This window comes from Rutidosis leptorrhynchoides, chromosome 5, assembly GCF_046630445.1.
Source record: "Rutidosis leptorrhynchoides isolate AG116_Rl617_1_P2 chromosome 5, CSIRO_AGI_Rlap_v1, whole genome shotgun sequence".
NCBI lineage: Eukaryota > Viridiplantae > Streptophyta > Magnoliopsida > Asterales > Asteraceae > Rutidosis > Rutidosis leptorrhynchoides.
The window spans coordinates 132,768,578-132,793,586 of NC_092337.1; positions in this window are offsets into that span (position 1 = coordinate 132,768,578).

A 25,009-nucleotide genomic window follows, 5' to 3' on the forward strand; every position below is an offset into this window, starting at 1 on the left:
ATTATAATGAAATTCCATGGTTTGCAGACAATGCAAACTACTTAGTATGTTGATTCCTTGAAAAAGGATTATCGTACCAAAAACGAAAGAAATTCTTTAGTGATATAAAACACTATTTCTGGGAAGATCCACATCTGTTTAAAAGTTGTCCCGATGGAATAATACGCCGATGTGTATTCGGAGATGAAGCTAGTAAAATCTTAAACCATTGTCACACAGGACCAACAGGAGGGCATTATGGGCCTCAACTCACAGCAAGAAAAGTTTACGATGATGGATTATATTGGCCTACAATTTTCAAAGACGCACACCTTCTTTGCAAATCCTGTGATGCTTGTCAAAGGGCCGGAAAAATAAGTCAACGTGATGAAATGCCACAAAATGGCATTCAAGTATGTGAAGTATTTGACATTTGGGGTATTGACTTTATGGGTCCATTTCCAAAATCTCATAATAATCTATACATTCTCGTTGCCATTGATTATGTATCTAAATGGGCGGAAGCACAAGCTCTCCCAACTAACGATGCATGAGTTGTAGTCAATTTTTTAAAACGTCTTTTTGCAAGGTTCGGAACACCGAAAGCTTTAATAAGTGATCGGGGTACTCATTTTGGTAATAATCAACTTGAGAAATTTCTTAAAAGATATGGAGTAACTCATAAAATCTCCACTGCATATCATCCACAAACAAGTGGACAAATTAAAAATACCAACCGAGCTTTAAAACATATTCTAGAGAAAACCGTAGGATCAAATCCGAAGGAATGGTCCATTAAATTGTAGGATGCACTCTGTGCGTTTAGAACAGCCTACAAAACTCCAATTGGAACCACACCTTTTAGACTCGTTTACGGAAAAGTATGTCATCTTCTAGTAGAAATTGAACACAAAGCATTTTGGGCTTTGAAGGCATGTAATCTTGATTTACATGAAGCCGGACGTCTACGGTTAAGTCAATTAAATGAATTAGAAGAATTAAGACATGAAGCATATGAAAATTCCTTAATCTATAAGGAAAGAACGAAGAAATGGCATGATAAAAGAATCAGAAGTTCAAAAGAATTTAAAGAAGGAGACAGAGTTCTTCTTTTCAATTCACGATTCAAGCTATTTTCTGGAAAATTGAAATCAAGATGGTCTAGACCATTCATAGTCAAAAGAGTTTTCCCGTACGGAACAGTAGAATTAATAAATTCAAATGGGATTGAATTTAAGGTTAATGGTCACAGAGTTAAACATTACATAGATAGTCCAATGGAAGTTGACAACGAAGTTAATCACAATTTCAACACCACAGCTAACTAAGTGTGGGGAGAATCAAGTCTTTAAAGGATAATATGTATTTCTGTTAGAGTTAGATTTTCTGTTTTCGTGTAGTTCTCGAAAATGGAATCCGAATGGTCTTTCCCTAGCAGACCCTAAGAACTAGTCTTCTCCCCCCATTCTGAATTTTTATTTTTTTAGGTTTTACGAGATGAAGACTTCCTGTGAACTAAACCGTGGTCTAATGCTACACGCTTTGATCAATAAACGTAATAATAACACCCTTCCAAGTGAAATAGTATCATTAATCATAGGTAAATTGGACGGAGTAAGAAAAGAATCGAGAAACGAAAATAATAAGTTACAATTTGGTAAAGGAAAATCAAAATCCGCAGCGAAAAGGAGAGCTCGACACCTTGAAAGATGTCACAAATGCGGAAAATGGTCACACGAAGGAAAATGCTCGACGAATCAGACATATTCCAATACCGAGTTTGTTACTTTATGCAGAGATGGACCATTCATATGTATAGAAGAAAAAACGTTGAATGCTCGAGGTTACGCCTATGTAGCTATGGAAAACCAATTAGTCCGACTATCTTATGAGTGGGCTAGAGCATATCACTAAGAATACTATCTCACAGGTAAGTATGTACAGTTTTTATTTTTATTTTTATTTTTAACCTTTTGATAATAAACGCTAAATCATTCGCTATAAAGTATTAAATTGGTATTCAATAAAATTAGGTATGCGTAACCGAAATTATTGATATCATAAAAAAATTTATTACATCACTGCGAAATTTACCGTTTATTCTTAAGGCATAAATATCTTTAATCAATCAACCCAAAATATTTCAGAAATTCGTCATGAGTTAAACTAGGTAATATAGCCGAAATTACTTTACCGAAAAGAGGGGCGTATGTTTTTGATAATATTTGATTGATTAAAGTGGAATAAAAGACCAAAAAGATTTTTAATTTTATTTTTACTTTTTTTAAAATTAATATTAAAATAATATTGTAAACTTTTTAAATCAATATATTTAAAATTGTAAATATTTGAAAAATTAATATTTTTAATATAAGTTTGTATGTATAAAAATAAAAATTTAAATTTAAGTTTGGTGTGAATTTTAATATGAAATTTTAATTTTATGCATTTTAAATTTAAGTTTGGTGTGAATTTAAAAACAAAAATTTACTTTATTTCGTTAAGTTAAAAATTTGATTTTTAAAATTCGTCGTGAGTTGAAGACTAGGTCGTTGAACCGAAATTGCTCTACCCAAGGGAGGGATGAGAACTTTTATTATCTTTATTTTTAATCTTATTGAACTAAAGTATGCCAAAAAAAACAAAAAACAAAAAAAATACAAAAAAGGGCTAAAGTACTGTACCCGGACCCCCATGCGATCGCATGGGGTTTGCACTACAACCTCATGCGATCGCATGAGGCTGTATTTTTGACCAGAAACAAAAGCTCTCAGCGAGCTGTTCTGCTTCCCACAAAAACACACACAACATACACGAACACATACACATATTATATCCTAAAATCACCAATTTAACACCAAAATCAACCAAATTTCTCGCTACAATCCGCTCTAAACATGAATTTGATAAGGAGTTTATCAAAAAGGGTAACAATTTCACCCCTAAATCTCTTTAAATTTGATTTTAAGTGTTCTTGAGCTATATTTTTCATAATTTGATTTTGTTAATTTCTAGTGTAATTAGAGTTAAATTGTTAGTATTTTATGCATGTATAACCTAGATTGATGCTATTTAACATTATTTGAAGCTAAAAACTTCAAAATTTTTAGAAATCTAGGGTTTGTGTTCTTAAGCAATTTGGGGCTTTTTGATATAAACAGGTTATGGTCGATTTTTGTCATTAATTATTGCTAAATTGAGTAGTGTAACATGTTTAGGTAGCTAAATGATTCAAACTTTAATCCTAAACATGATTTTTGAAGATTAAAGTGGACTTTTTAGTTGCAAAATTCATGAACTTGATTAATTTGATATAATTGCCAATTGAGACTTGTTTAATTGTTAGTAATGACTATTTTGACATGTTATTTGAGTTAAATGCTTATGAACTTTGTCTACATTTTCATATGTGCTTATTTGAAAAAGTGTAGAATTGTAAAAATTGTGAAAATGCGTATAAGTTTAAGTTTGATTTAACATGTTATTGTGGTTAATTTAAGTTGTTATTTTGCTAACACTAATGCATATTTGGATGCACAAATTTTGTGTTTAATGTGTTTTGCAGAGAGCCGATACTGGAGGTTCATCATCATCATCATCTAGACGACCCACTCCAGCTCCAGAACCAGAACCAGAAATGCAATATGAACCCGAACAAGAACCACAACAGAAACAACAACATCAGCCTGATCAACACGTACCTTATTATGACCCGCTACAGTTTGTTACTGAATTCATAGTATTTCCGATGCATCCGCCTGTAGAATACCCAACGATTCCTGAACACACATTGCATCCTAATCTGAGATTCGATAGACGATGGAGAGATTACCCGGCATATCAAATTAATAAATTCAAATTAATAACGAAAGATGTGGAGGTGCCTAGGGTAATTGATTGGGATCCTTTGGAAAGGGTCCAACTTGCTGACCGTGTTAGGGAGCATTTGATACAAAGGTATGGCAGTTCTTCCTTTACAGATTGGGAACGATTATTCACCATTCCTAGACCTGTATATAAGGAATGGTGTGTAGAACTTATGAGTACTATAGCGTTAAATGTAGATGTAGATAGATTAGATGATAGAAGTTTTCTTAGGTCTATACTTAGCGGTAGGATGTACAGGATGTCCATGCTGGACATGGCTAGGGCATTACAGAAATATACGCCCGCTGAATTGCTACTACCCGATTGTATGAATTTGATTTATCGTGGTGAAAGGGTAGATAGAAATTTTGACGCGAATGTCGTCTGGAGGCGTATGTCAGACTATAATGTTTTTGGGCGGGAAGGAACACATACCTACTTACATATTAACAGAGCTGAGCTTCGTATAATTCATAGATTTTTGGCTAACTCGATTACACAGAGAGGTCACAACAAGGAAAAATTGACCTTACATGATTTATTTTACCTAAAGTGTATTCGAGACCTAAGAGGCTTTGTTAATATCCCCTACTGTGTTGGTTTTTATTTATCTAAGATGGTTGAAGGAATACATGAAGGGGGGATAATTAGAGGAGGTATTTATGTTACTCTCATTGGAGAGTATTTAGGTGTAGATAAGAACCAAGGGGGTCCACTTATGGAATGTAGGGAACAGGTAGAGCTTTTAGGATTGAGGGTTTATGCGGGTGCTAAGGTATTGAAGAGTAGACGCAACCAGGCAATACCCTATGTAGGTAGTCATCCGCAGGTAGAAAGAGGATCAGACGAGGAGATGGAGGAAGCGGATGACATTAGGGATGTCATTCAGGAGGCTATGACTGATGTCTACCAGCGTGTAGATGAGGTAGACATGACAAACGCGGAGAGATTTCGTCGGATGGAGCAGTGGCAAGCCCGGAATGATTACGAGCATTCCAGGCAACGACAGCATGATAGATGGGACTATCATCAGCGTCAGATTATGAGCTGGCTGTCACCTCAGGATCACTACATCCCGACCCGACCCGCTTACTATCCTCAACACCATCCCAAGATGAGACCACCTTATACACTCTACGACCCTAACCAGGCATACCAGTACACCTATCACCAACCATGGAACCCGAACGATGACATGAACTGGAACCCCTATCCAGATTGATTTAGTTCCGGTTGGTAATTTATATGATTTTTAATTTTTATTATTTCTGTTTATTTATGTTTAAACACATTATATTATGATACTTTTATTGTAATGTTTAATATTTTTATTATGTTGTACTAATGTTTCATTTTTGATTTGAAAGTGGAATTTTAAGTCCCATTTCAAATTGCCATGCATGTTTATATTTGTATGTATGTATATTTTCAATTGTACAAAACAGGGTAAAACAGCGCATTTTCAAAGACTGGCATTAAGTTCAGCAAAAGCTAGTACTTTTGACGACAAAATGAAAAACAAATGTGATGTAACAACAAGACGGAATGAACAAATGATATGCATCATTTATCATTCAGCAAACAAACGCCAATATGTTTGAAAACTTTGGTAAAAATTAATCATTTTTCTACGCTAATCACCCTCAATAATTTAAATTGTTACTGATTTCTTGCAAATGAGGGCATTGCAAGATCTTAAGTGTGGGAAGGGGTTAAATTCTTTCGGATTTTTAAAATTTTAAACTTATACACTTGGTTACCATTAGAAATACTATTAACGCAGTAGTTGTATTAGAATCTAGTGCTCTCTGATAATAAAGAACAACCCTAGTCTTATATACTGACTACCCAATTCTAGTAAAAATTTTCAAAATTTTCACTTAAATGAACTCAAAATCATGTTTATACATATTTATGAACGATAAAACTAGGTGTTAACACCGAAATTATTGTTACCTCGGAAAGGACATAAATTGAGAAACAAACCAAAATGTTAGAATTCATTTAAAATAGAATAGAGGACAATAAAAAGGCAAAGAAAGGAAAATAAAAGCCAAGTGTGGGAAAAATTTACCAAGTTATTTTGAACATATATCACATATTTTTGTACAAATAACTGAAGATGCTTTTGTTTTGGACAAAATTAAATATTTTACCAGATTTACTGTAATATATTTGAAAGAAAGATGGATCTACACGATGAATCAATTCCATCATTAAAAGGAAGTAAAGTCTTCCGAAAAAGAAACGCGCTTCTTGATTTAGGTCAGGAAGTTGTCATCCAGACCAGCTGTAGGTTGACGAAAAATCTAGAAAAGTCATCTCTAAAATCAGCAGGAAATCCACAGACCTCAGCATCAAACAGGGTCGCCAAGTGGTCAGAATTATCCTAACCATGAGAGGATCTGTCTTGTAAAATGGGGAGAACGTCGTGAAAATTAGCGGGATAAGACTAACGAACCAGATCCCCAGAAAGGATAATCTCCTTAAAGATCAAAAATCAGCTTTTAAGCCTGATATTACTCAATCCTAGAGATTGACCTTAAAGATTGAGAATTACAAACTCATGGAATTCGATGATATCTAAACTCGAGCTTGAACGAGAAAATAGTTTAATCAAAATTACAAACCGATTTTTTTTCTGAAAACCCATTTTTAATGCGTTCATTACCATTGAACATAATATCCTAGGAATTCACCTGGAATTCATTAGGTCACCTGAACCAAAATCGGGTGTCAACCGTAAGAACGGTGGTTGTATAGCATGGTCAAAGACAGGACCTTGTGCCAGACCGAAGAAAAATTATAAGGGTGAGCTTTACTATTGCTCCTACCAAGGATAGTAATTGTATCCGACACATTATAGACCATAATTAAAAGCATGTCAGGGGACATTGCCTTAACAGTTGCTTGTTCAACGCTTTCCTTTACAACCGGGCGGTAGTTTATCGAAAGGTAATATACGGAGCAAGTATACTGGACGTGTTGCTTTCCCAATACAAGGATAGCAAGTGGGTGACACAAAACCACAAGTTTTGAGCTAAAATTTTCAAATCTGAAACCCACCAAACCCACAAAAACATTTTGCAAACACCGGTGAAGGGTTATTCCGGAAAAACTTATCTAGGGTAAAAGCTAGATTTAATTTTCAAAAGATCAAATGTTTTCATAAAGATCCAATTTCCTTAAGGATCTAAATTTTCATAGTCATGTGGGACTGTAAACCACAATGTTACTACCATTGTTTATACCGCCGTAAAGAATTCACTGATGTACAAAGTGTGAAGAATAAAGAAGTGATTCTAGTATTTTTATTTCAAGACGATATTGCTTGAGGACAAGCAACGCTCAAGTGTGGGAATATTTGATAATGCTAAAAATGAACATATATTTCATAACATTATCCCTCAAGAAAGACAAGCTTTTAGTTGTGATTGTTCTATTTACAAGTGATATTCGTTTAAATAATAAAAGGTGAAGACAAAAGACAGATTCGACAAATTGAAGACGCAAACGACCAAAAAGCTCAAAAGTACAAAGTACAATCAAAGTGGTTCCAATTATTGATTAGAAACGTCTCAAAATTACAAGAGTACAAGAAGCAAAACGCAAAATACAAGATATTAAATTGTACGCAAGGACGTTCGAAAATTAGGAACCGAGACCAAAGTCAACTCTCAACGCTCGACGCAACGGACTAAAAATTATAAGTCAACTATGCACATAAATATAATATAATATTTAAATAATTCTTATAATTATTTATATATTATATAATATATTATAAAAACCGTCGGCAAAAGAAACAACAACATGTGAGTTGGAAAAAGAGGCCATGCAATTGCATGGCCTGGAAGGCAAAAAGCCATGCGATCGCATGGCGGTAGGTGACAGGCCTGATCTATAAATTTCGCAGTTTTTGAGCACATAAACACATCTTTTTCTTTCTCTCTATCATACGATATATATATATATATATATATATATATATATATATATATATATATATATATATATATATATTATATTTTAGTTTTAATTTTAATTTTAATTTTAATTTTAATTTTAATTTCTAATAATAAGGGTATGTTAGCGAATGTTGTAAGGGTGTAAGTCAAAATTCTGTCCGTGTAACGCTACGCTATTTTTAATCATTGTAAGTTATGTTCAACCTTTTTAATTTAATGTCTCGTAGCTAAGTTATTATTATGCTTATTTAATACCGAAGTAATCATGATGTTGGGCTAAAAATATTAAAATTGGGTAATTGGGCTCTGTACCATAATTGAGGTTTGGATAAAAGAACGACACTTGTGGAAATTAGACTATGGGCTATTAATGGGCTCTATATTTGTTTAACTAAATGATAGTTTGTTAATTTTAGACTATTGGACGTACCTAGAAATAACTATATACACTCGATCGGACACGATGGGCGGGATATTTATATGTACGAATAATCGTTCATTTAACCGGACACGGGAATGGATTAATAGTTAATAGACTTATTAAAACAGGGGTGAACTTATGTATAAGGATACTTGGCATAATTGATAACAAAGTATTAAAACCTTGGGTTACACGCAGTCGATAATCCGGTGTAATTATTAAACAAAGTATTAAAACCTTGTTATAGTTTAAGTCCCCAATTAGTTGGAATATTTGACTTCGGATATAAGGATAATTTGACGAGGACACTCGCACTTTATATTTATCACTGATGGACTGTTATGGACAAAAACCAGACGGACATATTAAATAATCCAGGACAAAGGACAATTAACCCATGGGAATAAACTAAAATCAACACGTCAAACATCATGATTATGGAAGTTTAAATAAGCATAATTCTTTTATTTTCATATTTAATTGCACTTCTAATTATCGCACTTTTATTTATTGTCGTTGTATTTAATTGCACTTTTAATTATCGTACTTTTTAATTATCGCACTTTTATTTATCGCAATTTCATTATCGTTATTTATTTTACGCTTTAAATTAAGTCTTTTATTTATTTAATATTTTACATTAGGTTTTAACTGCGATTAAAGTTTTAAAAATCGACAAACCGGTCATTAAACGGTAAAAACCCCCTTTTTATAATAATAATATTACTTATATATATATATATATATATATATATATATATATATATATATATATATATATATATATATATATATATTTGTTTTTTTTATAAATTAAAACTAATATAGCGTTAAGCTTGTTTAAGTGTATCCCTGTGGAACGAACCGGACTTACTAAAAACTACACTACTGTACGATTAGGTACACTGCCTATAAGTGTTGTAGCAAGGTTTAGGTATATCCATTCTATAAATAAATAAATATCTTGTGTAAAATTGTATCGTATTTAATAGTATTTCGTTGTAAAAATAATACTATTTCCTAGTACACCTCGCACACGTCAGAGTCTTTGGGGTTTCCCATTTTTCAATGGCTTCAACCTTCGCAGGATCGACCTAAATTCCTTGACTGCTCACGATGTGACCAAGGAATTATACTTCCTTTAACCAAAAGGCGCACTTAGAAAACTTTGCGTATAACTGTTCTTTCTTCAACAGTTCCAGCACCAACCTTAAATGTTGCTCATGTTCTTGTTCATTTTTGGAATAAATAAGAATATCATCAATAAAGACGATAACAAACTTATCCAAATACGGACTGCATACCCGATTCATGAGGTCCAGGAATACAGCTGGTGCATTTGTCAGCCCGAACGGCATGACTAAAAATTCATAATGACCGTAGCATGTCCGAAATGCGGTTTTCGGAATATCTTCTTCTTTGACAAGCAACTGATGATATCCCGATCTTAGAGCGATTTTGGAGTAAACACGTGATCCTTGTAGCTAATCAAACAAGTCATCAATTCTCGGTAATGGGTACCGATTCTTGATAGTTAACTTGTTTAATTCGCGGTAATCTATACACATTCGGAAGGATCCATCTTTCTTCTTGACGAATAAAATTGGAGCTCCCCACGGTGAAGTACTCAGTCGAATGAATCCACGGTCTAGTAATTCTTGTAACTGGCTTTGTAACTCTTTCATCTCAGACGGTGCAAGTCTGTATGGAGCACGAGCCACTGGTGCAGCTCCTGGTACTAGATCTATTTGAAATTCTACAGATCTAAATGGAGGTAATCTCGGCAACTCTTCCGGAAAGACTTCAGGAAAATCTCTTGCCACAGGCACGTCATTGATGCTCTTCTCTTTTTCCTTCGTTTCGACTTTATTAACATGTGCTAGGATAGCATAGCACCCTTTCTTCAAGCACTTTTGGACTTTCAAGCAGCTAATGAGTTTTAGCTTTGAGTTACCCTTTTCTCCATATATCATTACTGCCGTTTTATCCTTACGAGGAATGCGAATTGTCTTCTTGGCACACACAACCTCAGCTCCTATTTTGGACATCCAGTCCATGCCGACTATTACATCAAAACTTCCTAATTCTACAGGTATCAAATCAATTTTAAATGTTTCTCCGGCTAACTGTATTTTACAATCACGACAAACTTTATCAGCTTTAATTAGTTTACCATCAGCTAACTCAATCATGTACTTAGCATCTAGAGGTAATGATGAACAATTCAATTTAGCATAAAAGTCTCTACACATGTAACTTCTATCAGCACCAGTATCAAATATAATAGATGCTGATAAGTCATTAATGGTAAACGTACCCGTAACAAGCTCCGGGTCTTCACATGCCTCTCTAGCATTAATAACAAATGCTATTCCCCGTGCAGGTCCGTTATTCTTCTCTGGATTCGGGCACTGGCTCTTAATATGACCCTGTTTCCCACACCCGTAACAAGTAACAGTAGCCAGGGCACTTCTATTTGCATTGGTGGCAGGAGTCTTGGTGCCATTTGTATTTGTAACAGGAACCCAACAATCTTCAGCAAGATGACCCCTTCGATTACATTTGTAGCACACCACATTGCAAAAACTAGTGTGATGTTTGTGGCATCTGTTACATAAGGGATTACGCCCTTTGTAACCCGAGCTTGAACCACTACCCGCACCTTGCGTGGTTTCCTGTTTCTTGAGAGATTGTTGCTGGTGACCTCGATTACGATTTCCATCCCACTTTATTTTGTTATCCGATACCTTGGCATCGGTATTTGATGCGTTCTTATCCAGGATGATCTGATCCATTAGCTCTTTTGCCATGGTGATAGCTTCATGAATTGTCTTGGGTTTGGATGATGTAACATTGGCCTTGATGTTCTTTGGCAGACCATCTTTGTACAATTCAATCTTTCGCTCTTCCGTTGGTACCAATTCATGACATAACAAGGCTAATTCCATGAATCGCCTGTTATAGTTGGTAAGTTCCGTTCCGACAACTTTCAAATTTCGTAACTCGGCTTCCATCTTCCTAACCTCGTTCCTTGGGCAGTATTCGTTGATTAGCATATTTTTAAATTCCTCCCAAAGAGTATCATATGCTTCATCGCCCCCTACAGCTTTTACATAGTTTTTCCACCATGTAAGTGCACCATCCTGTAATGTGCATAAAGCATACTTTGTCCGATCCCCTTCCGCACAACCACTGATTTTAAATACGGACTCCAGTTTTTCGAACTATCGGGTTAAACCGACTGGTCCTTCTGTTCCACTGAATGATGAAGGTTTGCAACCTTGAAATGCTTTATATGAGCATCCAACATGAGGGTTTGTGTTGTTTGCTACTGCTCTTGCCGCTTCGACCCAAAGCATTCGGTCGTTGACGCGTTGGTTGATAAGCTCCTCAATTTCTTGTTCCGTCATTCGATTTAATCGAGCCATGTTTCTTCAATAAACATATAAGATAATTAATCACATAGAATATTATAGATGTAGCAAGTAATTAATGGTACATCGTGGCATATTAATAATATGAACCAATTATTATAAAAGCATTTTCTTCTTATTAGCGTTTTATAATTGTAGCTCGGGTAGTACCTACCCATTAAAGTTCATACTTAATAGCTAGTACACAAATTAACTACTACAATCATGATAATATTCTATCATGAAATACTTAATGCATTAATACTTCACGCTTATTCTTTTGGTACAATATTTTACAATAATTCAATACCACTATTTACATAAAACATATGTAAGATGAAATATAGCACATGATTTATTATTATATAAGGCGTGAAGTCGAATAGCTGCAAAAACAGATTAGAAATGATGAGGCTTCCTTGGGAATTCAAAGAAATCTGGGAAATCATAGAATTTTCGCTTCCCTACTGTTAGAGTGCGTATTTCAGCAGTAAGTCTAGGTTTTGGTTGGGGTTCAGTAGATGACATTTCTGTAGTATTGGTAAGACATGGTTGACTAGGTGTGGTAGTATCAGGAGCACTTGGTACAATAATTGTTTTATTAGTTTCCGCTTTTGGAATTTCTGGGTTGTCGATTATAGGTTCCTCTTCTGGTTCCTCTGGGAATTGTGAGTCATCCAAAAATGCATCCGACTCCAGGTCATCATCATCATCAGTTATATAGATGATTGATACACCTTCCTTCGGGTCATCGTCGTTATCAGATAAGTCGATGATTGGTACTTTTGCTGGAGATTCAACTTCGGAGTCGCTGAATGTGATAATGAGATTGGTGCTAGAAGTAGACATCAATCACACATTAACTACCACATTAGTAATATATCACATAATATTTACATGTTATAATATTTAATTTCCGACCAAAAATGATAAGTAATGGTTTTCAAAAACAAGTTCGGTCAAAGTCTAGACTCACAAATGCATCCTAACAAATACCGGCCAGCCACACTAATGCAATTTCTGGTTCGCTAAGACCTCTGCTCTGATGCCAACTGAAACGACTCGTCCCTATTACTATAAACGCGGTACGTTATTCATTGGTCCCATAGCGAGGTATTTAACCTCTATATGATACATTTTAAAAAATATTGCATTCGTTTCATAAAAAGACACACCCTTATTATACATAATGCATGTTTTAAACAAGTGGGCGATTATTTAAGAAATAATTTCCATAATACATCGGTTTCCAAATACTACACACGTGACATAACAGTCGAATATAATACATGACAAAGGTTTTATTGAATGCAACACTTCATTTAAACAAAAGCATGAGACTCCATGCACAGGTTGCTCAGATAATGCAACAGCGGAAGACTTTCTTAAGGACCTGAGAATAAACATGCTTAAATAGTCAACACAAAGGTTGGTGAGATATATAGGTTTAAAGCTAGCATCGATATAAATATAGACCACAAGATTTCATAGTTATAAATATTTGAATAAAGATATTCTATAAGTTGTTGAGCGCTTCGGTAACCATACTTAACCATAAATGTAGCATATTCCCTTTATTATGAAATCTCCCTACACTGTACCAAGTGTAGTAAAAATGAAGTACTATGCAAACGTTTAGGATACTAGAGCGACTAGCCCGATTGGGGTTGATAATGCTAAAAACGAACATATATTTCATAGCATTATCCCTCAAGAAAGACAAGCTTTTAGTTACAATTGTTCTATTTACAAGTGATATTCGTTTGAATAATAAAAGGCGAAGACAAAAGACAGATTCGACGAATTGAAGACGCAAATGACCAAAAAGCTCAAAAGTACAAAGTACAATCAAAGAGGTTCCAATTATTGATGAGAAACATCTCAAAATTACAAGAGTACAAAACGTGAAACGCAAAGTACAAGATATTAAATTATACGCAAGGACGTTCGAAAATCCGGATCCGGGACCAGAGTCAACTCTCAACGCTCGACGCAATGGACTAAAAATTACAAGTCAACGGAGTACAAGAATATAATATAATATATATAATTAAATTTAATTATATATATTATATTATATAATAAATAAATAAGAAGCCCACGTTTTTAAATACTTTTGAGCCTCCCCAGCTGGCCATGCGATCGCATGGCCTTGAAAGGCAAAGCCCATGCGATCGTATGAGGCCCTTTTCCACCCCACATGCCTATAAAAGTCGCAGTTTGGTGCATCAAAAATATATATCCATCCATCCAACTCTCAACGTATATATATATATATATATATATATATATATATATATATATATATATATATATATATATTATAATTTTAATTCTAATAATAAGGGTATGTTAGCGAATGTTGTAAGGTTATAAGTCGAAATTCTGTCCGTGTAACGCTACGCTATTTTTAATCATTGTAAGTTATGTTCAACCTTTTTAATTTAATGTCTCGTAGCTAAGTTATTATTATGCTTATTTAATGCCGAAGTAATCGTGATGCTTGACTAAATATTAAATTTGGGTAATTGGGCTTTGTACCATAATTGGGGTTTGGACAAAAGAACGACACTTGTGGAAATTAGACCTTGGGCTATTAGTGGGCTTTATATTTGTTTAACTAAATGATAGTTTGTTAATTTTAATATAAAGATTTACAATTGGACGTCCCTATAAATAACCATATACACTCGATCGGACACGATGGGTGGGATATTTATATGTATGAATAATCGTTCATTTAACCAGACACGGGAATGGATTAATAGTCTATGGAATTATTAAAACAGGGGTGAAATTATGTACAAGGACACTTGGCATAATTGATAACAAAGTATTAAAACCTTGGGTTACACGCAGTCGATAACCTGGTGTAATTATTAAACAAAGTATTAAGACCTTGTTACAGTTTAAGTCCCCAATTAGTTAGAATATTTGACTTCGGGTATAAGGATAATTTAACGAGGATACTCGCACTTTATATTTATGACTGATGGACTGTTATGGACAAAAACCAGATGGACATATTGAATAATCCAGGACAAAGGACAATTAACCCATTGGCATAAAACTAAAATCAACACGTCAAATATCATGATTACGGAAGTTTAAATAAGCATAATTCCTTTATTTTCATATTTAATTGCATTTTTAATTATCGCAATTTTATTTATTGTCATTGTATTTAATTGCACTTTTAATTATCGTACTCTTTAATTATCGCAAGTTTATTTTATCTCACTTTTATTTATCGCATTTTCATTATCGTTATTTACTTTACGCTTTAAATTAAGTCTTTTATTTATTTAATATTTTACATTAGGTTTTAACTGCGACTAAAGTTTTAAAATCGATAAACCGGTCATTAAACGGTAAAAACCCCCCTTTTTATAATAATAATATTAATAATATTACTTATATATTTTTGTATTTTTATAAATTAAAACTAATATAGCGTTAAGCTTTGTTTAAAAGATTTCCCTGTAGAACGAACCGGACTTACTAAAAACTACACTACTGTACGATTAGGTACACTGCCTATAAGTGTTGTAGCAAGGTTTAAGTATATCCATTCTATAAATAAATAAATATCTTGTGTAAAATTGTATCGTATTTAATAGTATTTCCTAGTAAAAATAAAGCTATTTCATATACACCTCGCATAACATCAAGTATTTTTGGCGCCGCTGCCGGGGAACAAATCTAGCTTAAAAGCGAAGCGCAACGCTATATATAAAAAAAATAATAATAATAAAAACACTCGAGTCCAGTACTGTAGCAGCCCAGACACTAGCCGAAAACCCTAGCCCATGCGATCGCATGGCTGGGTAACTTAGAACTCATGCGATCGCATGAGGGCATCTGACACGCCACAGTTGATTCTTGTACTGCATTAATTACGGATAATAATTATAATTATTATTATTTAATTTAAAACCCTAATTAGGTTTTTAATATTTAATTAGTTAGTTTAGATTTTAATTAATTTGTATTTTTAGTTTATTTAGTTTAATTAAATTATAAAATTAATAGTTTTATAAAATAAAAAATATAAAAATAATATTTTTATGAAAATTGTACTTTTTACAACTTTTAGTTTATTTTTATATTTTGTCTCTTTTTATTTGTTTTTAGCGTAATATTTGTATTTTTCGCTCGTATTTAGTTTTGAATCATAGTTTTTGCCATAGTTATTTTTATTTCTAGATTTTTAGGCTTTGCCGTAAAATCCCTTAAGTGTTTTTTCTTTAGACTAAGATCTAGGTGCTTTAGAATTTTGTGACGCCATTTTTTTTTATTTTAGTGCCTTTTTAAGTTATTGCCATTTGGGATATAGTTTTACTTGTAAGCTTTAATATTTTTAGACGCAACTTTTAATTTTTAGTTTTTAGTTCCTTTTTAAGTTTCGACGCGCTACTTTCTTATTTTTATTTTTTGACGCCTTTTACCTATGTATCAATTATCACTCCAATTAGTAATCTCAATTTGCAATTTTAATTTTAAGTTAGTGATAATAATAAGGTTGGGTTAGTCGAGTGTTTTAAAGTTTTATAAGTCACTCTTTTTCTTTCTTATTTCTCTAATTTTAATACCGACGCGCTTTTTTTCTTTCTTACTTCTCGCCATTCTAGTTTTTAGGACATAGAATTTTATACTTCTTCTCTAAATTTCTTTAAATTACGAAAAATTATTTTAAGCGGTTAAATTGATAGACATCAAAATTTTCTGGTTCGTAGTAATAGTTGGATTTGTACGTGGAACGGGTTATTGGAGCCAAACAGTACTCAATTATATTGAGACCAAACGAATCCTGCCCCTCTGCTGCATCTTTTGGCTATTCGAAACGTGGGCAAAATCAGAAAAGTCTATTAATTGGAAAACTTATATAATTTTTCTTTCTTTTTAAAAAATAATAGGATATTCAGTGAATGCACCGAGCAAAACGTTCACCACCTTTTGTACGTTCACCACCTGTAACTCGATCAAGACATCTAGCAAATATTGTCGCCATTGATTTTTCTTTAGAATCGTCATCCAGTCGACCAAGTACTCCAATTCAAATTTCCGATAATCCATTTTTTGAACCCGACCTCACAATTGAGAATCCGGAGAATATTCAGGGACGATTCATAGATCCTGAACCACTAATCTTTCCTCCTGAACCACCAATCATTCAAACAGAGATTGTTGAGGAACGAACCATTAAATCAGAATCCTCTAGTGATTCAGATTCAACAAATTCAATTATGGAAAATCTGGAACCTTTAAGTATGGAAGACCGAATGAGAGCTAAACGCACTGGCCAAGGTCATGCAATTACTCATCCAGACATTAATGCGCCAGATTATGAAATCAAAGGACAAATTCTACACATGGTGACTAATCAATGCCAATTTAGTGGTGCGCCGAAGGAAGATCCAAACGAACATCTTCGTACCTTTAATAGAATCTGCACTCTATTTAAAATCCGAGAAGTGGAGGATGAACAGATATATCTCATGTTATTTCCCTGGACTTTAAAGGGAGAAGCTAAAGATTGGTTGGAATTGTTACCTGAAGGGGCGATTGATACATGGGACGTCTTAGTTGAAAAATTTCTTAAACAATTCTTTCTGGCATCTAAAGCCGTAAGACTTCAAGGAGAAATTGTTACATTCACACAAAAGCCAAATGAAACTCTATATGAGGCATGGACAAGATTTGGAAAGTTATTAAGAGGATGTCCGCAACATGGTTTAGACACCTGTCAAATAGTACAAATATTCTACCAAGGATGCGACATCACTACAAGGAAAGACATAGATATAGTAGCTGGTGGTTCTATTATGAAGAAAACAGAAACTGATGCTTATAAAATTATTGATAACACTGTTTCCCACTCACATGAGTGGAACCAAGAAAAAGATATCGTTAGATCATCTAAAGATGACTTAGATTCTATTTCCGCAAAGATAGATGTTGTCGAGAGACGAATGGAAAAGATGACTAAGGATATACACTCAATACGAATTAGTTGTGAGCAGTGTGGAGGACCACATTTAACAAAAAATTGTCTCAGTATTAAACTAACAATGGAACAAAGGGAGAATGTTTCATACATAAACCAAAGGCCTGGAAATAATTATCAGAATAATTATCAACCGCCAAGACCGATTTACAATCAAAACCAGAATTATAATCGAAATGTTCCATACAATAACCAACAAGGTCCTAACAATCAACAAGTATCCAACAATACTTACAACCAGCAAAGACCTAATTTTCAAAACAAACCACCGCAAACCGATGATAAAAAGCCGAATTTAGAAGATATGATGACGAAGCTAGTTGAATCTCAAACACAGCTTTTCACATCTCAGAAACAAACGAATGAACAAAATGCTCAAGCATTTAGAAATCAACAAGCTTCTATTCAAAATCTGGAACAAGAAGTAAGTAACCTAGCAAGGTTAATAGGTGAAAGAAAACCGGAAAGTCTACCTAGTGATACAAATGCTAACCCCCGGAATGAAACAGCTAAAGCCATTACCACAAGAAGTGGTATTACACTTAAACCACCTGAAATACCTATAATTTCTGAGGAAGCTATTCCTACTCCACAAGAACCACAACCTGAACAAGATAAGTAAAAAGAACCGATAGTTGAAAAGGTTAATGAAGATAACACAGTTAAAGCTAAACCTTATGTTAAACCATACCAACCACCACTTCCTTACCCGAGTAAAATGAAAAAAGAGAGACTTGAAGCCGAGCAATCCAAATTCTTGGATATGTTTAAACAGATAAATGTAAATCTTCCTTTCATTGATGTGATTTTAGGAATGCCTAGATATGCTAAATTTCTGAAAGATCTGATCACGAATAGAAAGAAAATGGAAGAACTCTCGGCTGTTACTATGAATGCTAACTGTTATGCAGTGCTGTTAAATAAGATGCCAGAAAAATTATCTGATCCAGGAAGTTTCACAATTCCATATTTTCTGGGTAGTCTTAGTTCAATAGAAGCATTGGCAGATTTATGTGCTAGTATAAATTTAATGCCGTATTCACTATACGCTAAACTAGATCTTGGAGAATTGAAACCAACAAGAATAAGTATACAACTAGCCGATAGATCAGTAAAATATCCTAGAAAGATAATGGAGAACATGCTAGTTAAAGTTGGTACTTTAGTATTTCCAGTAGATTTTGTTGTTCTGGACATGGAAGAAGATTCTCAAGTTCCTCTCATATTAGGAAGACCATTTTTAAACACGGCTAAAGCAATGATAGACGTGTTCGGTAAGAAACTGACCCTAAGTATAGAGGACGAGAGTGTTACCTTTTCAGTTGATAGAGCAATGCAACAACCGCAATCTGCAGATGATACATATTATTATATTCAAACTATAGAATCACATGCAGAATTGTTAAAAGAATTTCCATAATTGCAAGGAACAGGAGAATGTTCTTTAGGAGAAGGAACTGAACCAATTGATGAAACTGAAATGTTAGCTACACTTATGGCTAATGGATATGAACCAACAACAGAAGAAATTCAAATGCTAAAAGAAGAAGACAGATATCGATATAAATCATCGATAGAAGAACCACCGACATTAGAGTTAAAGCCACTTCCAAACCATTTGGAATACGCTTATTTACATGGAGAATCTGAATTACCTGTAATAATATCGTCTTCTCTTACTGAAAATGAAAAATCTCAACTCATTTCTGTGCTGAAAGCTCATAAACCAGCTATTGCATGGAAGATTCATGATATAAAAGGAATAAGTCCTTCGTATTGCACACATAAAATCCTTATGGAAGAAGGTCATAAAACGTATGTGCAACGCCAACGAAGACTAAATCCTAATATGCAAGATGTTGTTAAGAAAGAAATTATTAAACTGCTGGATGCAGGTTTAATTTATCCAATTTCTGATAGTTCATGGGTAAGCCCAGTTCAATGCATGCCTAAGAAGGGTGGCATGACTGTCATTACAAATGAGAAAAATGAGCTTATTCCTACTAGGACTATAACAGGATGGCGTGTTTGTATTGATTATAGAAAATTAAATGATGCCACCAGAAAAGATCACTTTCCCTTACCTTTCATTGATCAAATGTTGGAAAGATTAGCCGGAACTAGTTACTATTGTTTCCTTGATGGTTTTCCCGGATATTTTCAAATTCCAATAGCACCCGAGGACCAAGAGAAACCACATTCACATGCCCTTATGGTACTTTTGCATACAAACGCATGCCATTTGGACTTTGCAACGCCCCTGCAACCTTTCAAAGGTGCATGATGGCGATTTTTCACGACATGATAGAAGAATGCATGGAAGTTTTCATGGATGACTTTTCAGTCTTCGGTGATACATTTGAAACATGTCTAGTTAATCTTGAACGAATGCTTATTAGATGCGAACAATCAAATCTAGTACTTAATTGGGAGAAATGCCATTTCATGGTTAAAGAAGGCATCGTTCTTGGTCATAAAATTTCAAAGGAAGGAATTGAAGTGGATAGAGCTAAAGTAGATGTAATTGCTAAACTTCCACATCCCACCAATGTTAGAGGAGTTAGGAGTTTTCTAAGGCATGCCAGTTTTTACCGACGTTTCATAAAAGATTTCTCTAAAATTGCCACTCCTATGAATAAACTCCTAGAAAAGGATGCTCCATTCATCTTTTCAGATGACTGTATCAAATCTTTTAATATACTTAAAGAAAAACTCACTAATGCGCCAATCATGATAACTCCAAATTGGAATCTACCATTTGAACTAATGTGCGATGCAAGTGATTTTGTAATGGGAGCCGTTTTAGGATAAAGGATTAAAAAACGATTTCAACCTATTTATTATGCTAGTAAGACGTTACAGGGAGCACAAATAAATTACACAACTACTGAAAAAGAACTCCTTGCTATTGTCTTTGCTTTTGACAAATTTCGTTCATATCTCGTTCTAGCTAAAACGATGGTCTATACCGACCATTCTGCTCTTAGATACCTATTTTCAAAACAAGATGCTAAACCAAGATTAATCCATTGGATCTTACTCTTACAAGAGTTTGATATTGAAATCTGAGATAAAAGAGGAGCAGAAAATCTCGCCGCTGATCATCTTTCTCGTCTTGAAAATCCTGAATTAGAAGTTTTAAATGAATCGGCCATACAAGACAACTTTCCTGATGAATATCTATTGAAGATAGATTATAATGAAATTCCATGGTTTGCAGACTATGAAAACTACTTAGTATGTGGATTCCTTGAAAAAGGATTGTCGTACCAAAAACGAAAGAAATTCTTTAGTGATATAAAACACTATTTCTGGGAAGATCCACATTTGTTTAAAAGTTGTCCAGATGGAATAATACGCCGATGTGTATTCGGAGATGAAGCTAGTAAAATCTTAAACCATTGTCACACAGGACCAACAGGAGGGCATTATGGGCCTCAACTCACAGCAAGAAAAGTTTACGATGATGGATTCTATTGGCCTACAATTTTCAAAGACGCACACCTTCTTTGCAAATCCTGTGATGCTTGTCAAAGGGCCGGAAAAATAAGTCAACGTGATGAAATGCCACAAAATGTCATTCAAGTATGTGAAGTATTTGACATTTGGGGTATTGACTTTATGGGTCCATTTCCAAAATCTCATAATAATCTATATATTCTCGTTGCCATTGATTATGTATCTAAATGGGCGGAAGCACAAGCTCTCCCGACTAATGATACACGAGTTGTAGTCAACTTTTTAAAACGTCTTTTTGCAAGGTTTGGAACACCGAAAGCTTTAATAAGTGATCGGGGAACTCATTTCTGTAATAATCAACTTGAGAAAGTTCTTAAAAGATATGGAGTAACTCATAAAATCTCCACTGCTTATCATCCACAGACAAGTGGACAAGTTGAAAATACCAACTGAGCTTTTAAACGTATTCTAGAGAAAACCGTAGGATCAAATCCGAAGGAATGGTCCATTAAATTGGAGGATGCACTCTGGGCTTTTAGAACAGCCTACAAAACTCCAATTGGAACCACACCTTTTAGACTCGTTTACGGAAAAGCATGTCATCTTCCAGTAGAAATTGAACACAAAGTATTTTGGGCTTTGAAGACATGTAATCTTGATTTACATGAAGCCGAACGTCTACGATTAAGTCAACTAAATGAATTAGAAGAATTAAGACATGAAGCATACGAAAATTCGTTGATCTATAAGGAAAGAACGAAGAAATGGCATGATAAAAGAATCAGAACTACAAAAGAATTCAAAGAAGGAGACAGAGTTCTTCTTTTCAATTCACGATTCAAGCTATTTCCTGAAAAATTGAAATCAAGATGGTCTGGACCATTCATAGTCAAAAGAGTTTTCCCATACGGAACAATAGAATTAATAAATTCAAATGGGATTGAATTTAAGGTTAATGGTCACAGAGTTAAACATTACATAGAGAGTCCGATGGAAGTTGACAACGAAGTTAATCACAATTTCGACACCACAGCTAACTAAGTGTGGGGAGAATCAAGTCCTTAAAAGATAATATGTATTTCTGTTAGAGTTAGATTTTCTGTTTTCGTGTAGTTCTCGAAAATGGAACCCGAATGGTCTTTCCCTAGCAGACCCTAAAGAACTAGTCTTCTCCCCCCATTCTGAATTTTTATTTTTTTTAGGTTTTTCGAAATGAAGACTTCCTGTGAATTAAACCATGGTCTAATGCTACACGCTTTGATCACTAAACGTAATAATGACACACTTCCAAGTGAATTGGTATCATTAATAAGAGGTAAATTAGACGGAGTAAGAAAAGAATCCAGATGCGAAGATAATAAGTTACAATTTGGTAAAGGAAAATCAAAATCCGCAGCGAAAAGAAGAGCAAGACACCTTGAAAAATGTCACAAATGCGGAAAATGGTAACACGAAGGTAAATGTTCAAATAATCAAACCTATCCAAACACCGAATTTGTTACTTTATGCAGAGACGGACCGTTCATATGTTTAGAAGAAAAAACGATAAATGCTCGAGGTTACGCCTATGTAGCCATGGAAAACCAATTAGTCCGACTATCTTATGAGTGGGCTAGAGCGTATCACTAAGAAATATATTTCACAGGTAAGTTTGTACAGTTTTCTTTTTTATTTTAATTTTTAACCTTTTGATAACAAACGCTAATTTGTTCGCTATAAAGTATTAAATTTGTATTCGATAAAATTAGGTCTTGCGACCGAAATTATTGATATCATACAAAAATTTATTACATCACTGCGAAATTTAACGTTTATTCTTAAGGTATAAATATCTTTAATCAATCAACCCAAAATATTTCAAAAATTCGTCATGAGTTAAATTAGGTCATGGAATCGAAATTACTTTACCGAAAAGAGGGGCGTATATTTTTGATAATATTTGATTGATTAAACTGGGATAAAAGACCAAAAAGATTTTCAATTTTATTTTTACCATATTTTTAAAATTAATATATAAATATTAAATTAATATTGTAAACTTCTTTAAAATTGTAAATATTTGAAAAATTAATATTTTTAATATAAGTTTGTATGTATAAAAACAAAAATATAATTTAAGTTTGCTGTGAATTTTTAATATGAATTTTTAATTTTATGCATTTTAAATTTAAGTTTGGTGTGAATTTAAAAACCAAAATTTACTTTATTTCGCTAAGTTAAAAATATGATTTTTAAAATTTGTCGTGAGTTGAAGACTAGGTCTTTGAACCGAAATTGCTTTACCCGAGGGAGGGACGAGAACTTTTATTATCATTATTTTTAATCTTATTGAATTAAAGTATGTTAAAAAAACATTAAAAAACCCAAAAATCTTTGCTTTTAAAACCGCGCTTTGAATTGACAAATTTTAAAATTTTATCGAGGGACGGACTAGGACATTCGTTCCGAAAAGGCCTCATCCTAAAAAGAAACAAATTTTTAAAATTTTATTAATTATATGTTTTATAAAGTATAAGGTTTTTATAAAATAAAAAAAAAAAAAAAGTTGAAAACACTGTAGTCGGCACCCCATGCGATCGCATGGGGTTTACACACCAACCTCATGCGATGGCATGAGGCTGGATTTCTGGCCAGGATCAAAAAAACTCTCAGCTCGTTGTTCTGTCCACAAAACACACACATATACGAACCTACTCCCAAATCACCTCTAAAATTCGCAATTTTTCACCGTAATTCGTCAAATTTCTCGCTCTAATCATGAAATTGTTCAGAAGCTTTTCAAAGAAGGTAAAAATTACACCCCTAAACTCTATAAATTCCTAGTTTTTGTGATAATTACCAATATTTTACCTAATGCAATTTTGTTAATTTCTAGTGTAATTAGTGTTAAATTGATTTTGTGCATGTATAACCTAGATTGATGCTATTTAACATGATTTGAAGCCAAAAACTTCAAAATTTTTAGAAATCTAGGGTTTGTGTTCTTGAGCAATTTGGGGCTTTTTGATATAAATAGGTTATGGCCGATTTTTGTCATGAATTATTGCTAAATTGAGTAGTGTAACATGTTTAGGTAGTTAAATGATCCAAACATTGATCCTAAACATGATTTTTGGAGATTAAAGTGGACTTTTTAAGTCCCAAATTCATGAACTTGATTAATTTGATATAATTGCCAATTGAGACTTGTTTAATTATTAGTAATGACTATTTTGACATGTTATTTGAGTTAAATGCTTATGAACTTTGTATACATTTTCATATGTGCTTATTTGAAAAAGTGTAGAATTGTGAAAAATTGTGAAAATGTGTATAAGTTTAATTTTGATTTAACATGTTATTGTGATTGTTTTAAATTGTTATTTTGCTAACACTAATGCATATTTGGATGCACAAATTTTGTGTTTAATGTGTTTTGCAGAAAGCTGATACTAGAGGTTCAGGATCATCATCATCTAGACGACCTGCTCCAGCACCAGAACCAGAACCAAAAATGCAACACGAGCCAGAACCCGAACAAGAACCACAACAGGAACCACAACAACAGCCTGATCAACACGTAGCTTATTATGATCCGGTACAGTTTGTTAATGAATTCATAGTATTCCCGATGAGGCCGCCAGTAGAATACCCAACGATTCCTGAGCACACTTTGCATCCTAATCTGAGATTTGATAGAAGATGGAGAGATTACCAGACATATCAAAGGAACAAATTCAGATTGGTAACTAAAAAATGTAGAGGTGCCAAGGGTAATCGATTGGGATCCTTTGGAAAGAGTTCAGCTAGCTAATAGAGTCAGACTGCTACTGATTCAGAGGTACGGGAACTCTTCTTTTACAGATTGGGAACGTCTTTTCACCATTCGTAGACCTGTATATAAGGAATGGTGTGT